Genomic DNA, 6,560 nt, shown 5'->3' with positions numbered 1-6,560 from the left:
TGCTATTGTGACTACATCTATGCGATGGCATAAAGCGATTCACTTCGCATCCACAAATGTTGAACTTAAAACATACAAACACAAAAAAAGTTGTAAGAGAAGAAACAAACATTGTAGATTTGGATTTCCACGACCTCCCATGAGACAAACTTCCATTCTTTTGCCACTACAATCAACCTTAATAACATATACTTTAAAGGACAAGATAAAGACGATTGAGAAGGTCATGGCACACCCTTGCACTATGACACTCGACTTCAACAATTTCTTGCAGAAACTAGGCTTCACAGAAGAAGAATACATTAACATCTTACGTGCAAGAGTAGCACAACCCATATTGCTAGTGCGAAGGCAATCAAAATATATCTTCACAATAAGTTTCAATAAAAAAATATCCACGCTATGGGGGGCAAACACAGGTGTACAATTTGTCTTGAACTTGCATGGTGCAGCAACATACTCTACATCATACATAATCAAAAAATATCCGAGCTATGGGGTGCAAACAAGATGTAAAATCTGATTTCTATTTTAGCCACATCCACATATGGCTTCAGAGTTCATTTTGATGGTCATCGTTGCTGCTGTTTATGATAATTGGGAATATAATTGTATTTTACTCATTGGGAAACTTAATAGTAGATTGTATCTCCTTGATACATTTGAAAAACTAGCTGTTATAGAAGCTAATGCCATTGCCAAATCTATTATTTCCAATACTCTTTTATGGTATGAGAGATTGGGGCATCTAATCATTACCAGTTTGGTGAAGATGCATTCAAAGGATATGGTGGTAGATCTCCCACCCGTTACAAAGATGCATCAATTCCCATTTCGTCTTGAATTCAATTGTGCAGCAATGTATTGTACATCATACATGACAAAAGCATACAAAGCAACAACATAAGCAATCAAAAAAGCAATGACAACATGTTTGGATACCAATGCTCTAGCATATGAGCGAGTACGAAAGGTAGGGAATGTTATTCTCAATACAAAACATATAAGTGCTCAACAAGCAATATATATAGCCTTATCTCTACCTCTCACACAAGTAGCACCAGAAACTTCATATACATCAATACAAGTGCTCTAGAATATTGTACACTTCTACTAAAATGGCGCAACCAACTTGAAAGTATGGATACTAATACTATAGATGTTTTATTTGACACTCAAATAAATAAGTATTGTAAGCGGGGTGACCATTTTTGCATTTTCTTGTCAGCAAGGTGTTTTGCTTGTTCAATCACGCTCTAGTCTTCAACTCACATAAAACCATACATTACATATACCGACAAATGCCACGTGCCTTCCTTCAACATTTTATACAATGACCAAACTGGACATACATGACACTGCAAGCCATTAATACATCTTGAATACTCTGTACAAACAATGTGCGAAGATCAAAGCACAACACAATTGGACATGCAATTAGCAAAACACAATCTACAACGAATCCAAGAATATGATTATATAGATGGAGATTCACTTTTTGATAGTATTTCTTTACTTACCTGAAAAATGTTTTACCTCTCAACAGGTATGCTTTGAGGCTATTAAATAGTTACAACTCGCATTTCAATACTTAGATATTACAATAGTTAATACTATACAGTATTCCTTTGACCAAGAACTTTTCAAGTTGCATGGAATTAGTACCATGGACAAATACTACATCAACATGTGTAAAAGCGTTATTGATGGTGGTTTAAAAGGTGATTTCTTCATGCTACATTGGATAGCAGAATGGATATTAAAAAACATAATACTCTGGTCACACACAACAAGTCAGCCATTTCTTCAAATAAATATCAACCCTAATCTAGAGAAAATGCATTTAGTATACTACGATACACAACAAAATAACAATCACTATGAACCAGTAATTATTCAAAATAAAGAGAAAAGAAAATTTGAAAATTTCGAGAAAGATGAAAAAATACATAATTATAAAGTCCGACAAAATAAAAAAGTAGAACATGAGAACGAAGATCCTAACAACTATAACAATGTAACACCATCCCAGAATATAAACACAAGTATATCCATACTAGACAAAAGATTACATTGGTACCAACTATAGCTACAATGTAGGAGATTGTCTTTTGATAGTATCTCTTATATGTTAAATTTTTTTTACACAAGCCAAGAAATACGAAACGAAGCTGCTTCAAAATTTAAAGAAGAACTTATCCAACAAACTGAACATGCACTACAAATTGTGCAAGTACACTTGACACATGATTACATGAACACTGCACACAATATTGATACTATTGACCAATATTTAGCAGGTATGGCTACAAATGGCACTAATGGCGGGTTGTGGGATGACTCAGTAATATTGTATTGGATCGCAAAAGCGCTTAATATAAACATTACTATTTGGTCTAGCTCAACAGCCAGTCCATTTTCAAAGTACACGTTCGAGAATTCTTATACATGTAATCTTGTATACTATGATACGTTTCAGAATAATGGTCACTATGAAGCTATTGTGGACATAGATGCTATACAAGAATACAATCATCTCGAAAGTATCCATAAAAATTCCAAGGCACCAAGTATTTATGACAATGGGATAAATCAAGCACAAGATAAAAGTATCTGTACATCATGGAACAATGATGTCAATATTGATTTAATCTCTTTATTTCAACAAAACCAACAATTGTCCCAGTTATATAACTACAGAGTAGGGTGTTATGCTTAATTGTGGGTATTCTTTTAAAACAGTGAGTTATGCTTAATTGTGAGTAACTGGTACGGTGACATGTTTCGTTTAGCCTTTTTGCTATCTTCTTCATAGGTTAAGTTATATAACTACAGAGTAGGGTGTTATGCTTAATTGTGGGTATTCTTTTAAAATTTTGAGCATTTTTCAAAACCAACAATTGTTGGTTTTGAAAAAGGCTAAATGTTTTAAAAGGCTATGCTTAATGTCGAGTTATATAACTTAACCTATGAAGAAGATAGCAAAAAGGCTAAACGAAACATGCCACCGTACCAGTTACTAACACCAAAAGGAGTTGCTCTATCGTCAGATGAGTACTACAAACAAATAAGACAATTAAATCCACAACAGTAGCAAATTTTCGATGACGTCGCATTCAAGTTAACTTACCAAGAGGAAGAACAAATAGACACATTCATCACAGGAGGAGTCGGTACTGGGAAAACAACTCTATTAAAGGTAGTTGTTGAATTCCTAACAAGAAAATTCAATTCAAATAAATACGCTGATCCATTGAGACTTAAAGTCCTGAAACTAGCATACACTAGTAAAGCTGCATACAATATAGATGGCATGACACTACACTCAACTTTACATATTCCTATCAACCAAAGAGAAAAGTCACAAATACCAGATGAACGATTAGATGCACTCACAAAAGCATACTCCGAAGTGCAAGCAATAGTTGTAGACAAAATATCCCTAATAGGAGCACAAATGCTTACAACACTAGACAAGCATTTACGCACAATTAAACACGCTCGACATCTACCATTTGGTGAAGTGCACGTTTTCTTTTTTGGTGACTTATATCAAATCTCGCCTGTACGTGACAGGTGGATATTCACACGAGAAGGTATACTGCCTACAAACATCTGGACACATAATTTCAAGTACTATGAACTCTTACAAGTTATGCGGCAAACTGACACCGAGTTTATGAATATCCTAAACAAATTTCGAAAAAACAAACAAACACAGGAAGAAATCAATACAATAAACGAACATGTTTCCGCGAACCTCCAGATGACTTGACAATACCACACTTATTCTACACTCAAAAGGCTACAAATCAACACAATAACATCGTTTTCCAAAAAACCCAAGTTGAAATTCACATCTTCGAAGCAAAAGACTTTTACAACAAACATTTTAAAACAAGGATAACGTTACCAAATAATCCAAACAAAACAGCTAGTTTACATAAAATGCTAGAGTTAAAGCCATCAATGTTAGTAGAACTATGTGCATGAAATTATGACACAATAGACGGACTAGTTAACGGAGCAGACGGCTACTTTCGCGCATCAACAAAAACAGATACGAACGATCCAATTATTTGGATACAATTCCTTCAACCACATATAGGTGCACAAACACGAGCCCGATATGTAGAATTATATACAGATTGCATACAACACAATTGGACATGCATCTTCCCTATCTCGAAAGAGATACAAATAGGACACCACAGCGCAAATACAATAATGAGAAAACAGTTTCCAATACAAAGAGCTGCAGCTCGTACGATACATTGCTCACAAGGTTTAACTCTAGAACAGGTAGCTTTCTACCTAGCAAACGTTACCAGGCATGGGCTAACATACATTGCACAATCACGTAGGAACACTTATACCTACTATCACCACTTATAGATTCAAACTTTCATGTGGACAACGTCGTCAAAGAAGAAACTAAACGACTATTGACAGAATCCTTGTGGGAATTTTCAATGTTACAAATACAAGACTTTACTGCAAGTCACCACAATATATTGAGATTAAACACTCGCTCTTTATTGGCACATGCAAATGATCTAAAAGCACATTACTTTATAGAATAGAGTCACATCATTTGTTTAACAGAAGTCAACACACCTCAACTAACAACATGCTTCACTAGCAACAACAAATACAAATCTATCATAGCTCCTAGTAAACACGCAACAACACTTCTCTACAACAGTGAATATACTTTAAAAGATGCACTCGTAGAAACAACAATTGATTATGACATAATCGAAACAACATTATAGGCTACCAGACACATGTTACTCCATATCATAGCAATATATCGTTCACCTTCTAGTAACCAAACAGCTTTCCTAACAGTACTGAGCAACAAGATAAAGACAATACCAACTAATTCTTGGTGACTTTAACATTGATATGCTCACAAATAGTAAAGAACAGAGAACGTTGCAATCATTAATGTGCCTGCTTATCATCTAGTACTAGCAAACAGCTTACCAACAACCAATTACAAATCACTCCCAGATCATATATGGACAAATGCACCACTATTAGAATTAGTTGCCAATAACATACTGATCTACTGGTCAGATCATGACGCAGTTATACTATTGTACAAAACACCATCGTATATGCCTTCATCCATTTGCAGCTATCTAGACTATATTTTAGGAGGAGGTGAGCATCTAATGCAGTGTGGCTAGTTTCTTAGTTTGTGATATGTGCAATCTCACATGTCAAAAAAGAACATGAGCAGCAGGGTGTATTGGAAGAGAACTCGATAGTAGTTGCAAAAGCCTTTATTTCATTATGGCAATATATACAAACTTGTGTGCCTTGAACTTGAGATCAATGACAAAAGCCAGCCTTCATGGCTGTGAACGCAAGAGGTTTTGTTCCCACCCCAATGTATGTACAATCTCGTGTGAGTATGGTTGAGTATGCACAATGGAATTGATACACGAGCTCTATGCTATAAGGCAAGGCTATGCGAGAAATATGTCTGCATCCGGCTCAAATGTCGTGAGACGAATCCAAAATTATTTATTGTGAAATGCCCAAAGGGGTGATGATCCATCAACAAGTTCCGTGCGGCTACCACACTATGGTTATGGTAAGCCATGAAAGCATTGCCCAACCATAGGGTTTCCTCTGCATGAGTGCCATGTAGCTTCATGTCAACACCAGTGCCATCGAGGAGTACAACGTGGCCTTTCAAAGAAGGAATGCATAAGATGTTTTGCAGGCTAGCACGTTAGTAGAAAGGCCGTGTAGGATCACGGCTCACGCGAGAGCCTGCACACTCATTCAGGTCAGCGAATTGAAGTACTCCACATACCTGGGCACAAAGCAATGATGAAGTTAGGCTTGCAAACTAATTGTGTCTACTTATGACCACATAAACATATATGGCACCTTTTGATCATATCCTAGAACTGAGACTTGGTGAACAAACACATCTTGCAGAGTAACACGAAGTCTTCCTTCTAAAACAGCTGTGAGACTAGTAAAATCAAGTATGGCAAGAGTGTGCCGCGTGCAATTGTAAGAGACATTCTTTGCCACATACATAAAATCCCCGCATCATTGAATTATTACAGTATGCGTGTGAAGGTTTGCCTCCGGTCGTTCACAAATGATAACTACAACAACCACAAAAACGATGTAAAGTGTGCCTTATGCAAGGAAGGGTGAGCACTTACTGTCGCATAGTCTTCTAAGTTCAGGCCATCTGGAATGATGATTTGGTCCAACAATGAACTGTCAAGGTCGACCTTTACAATGACAAATGCAAATAACCTCATGACTCCATTTGTTGGGACACCCATGGCACGCACGTACTGAGAGTGGTCTCTGGCTCAAACGACAGAGATCAATCGAAAGGTCCACACCGATGGTAGCGCCTACACGTAATGAAACTGGGCACGTCCCACCTTGGTGAGCACTCTTCTTTGTCTTTGTGATCGTGGGACCCAGAAAGTCTTTCTAGTGGAATACAAAGGCATGCGAGACAACTGTCTGGTAACAATCAGAGTCCATGAAATTGATACGCATGTAGGTGGCGTATG

The sequence above is a fragment of the Dipteris shenzhenensis genome, chromosome 18 (genome assembly GCF_047967505.1).
Source record: "Dipteris shenzhenensis isolate YYH24624 ecotype China chromosome 18, Dip_SZ_1.0, whole genome shotgun sequence".
NCBI classification, from domain to species: domain Eukaryota; kingdom Viridiplantae; phylum Streptophyta; class Polypodiopsida; order Gleicheniales; family Dipteridaceae; genus Dipteris; species Dipteris shenzhenensis.
This window is presented reverse-complemented; position numbering follows the sequence as displayed.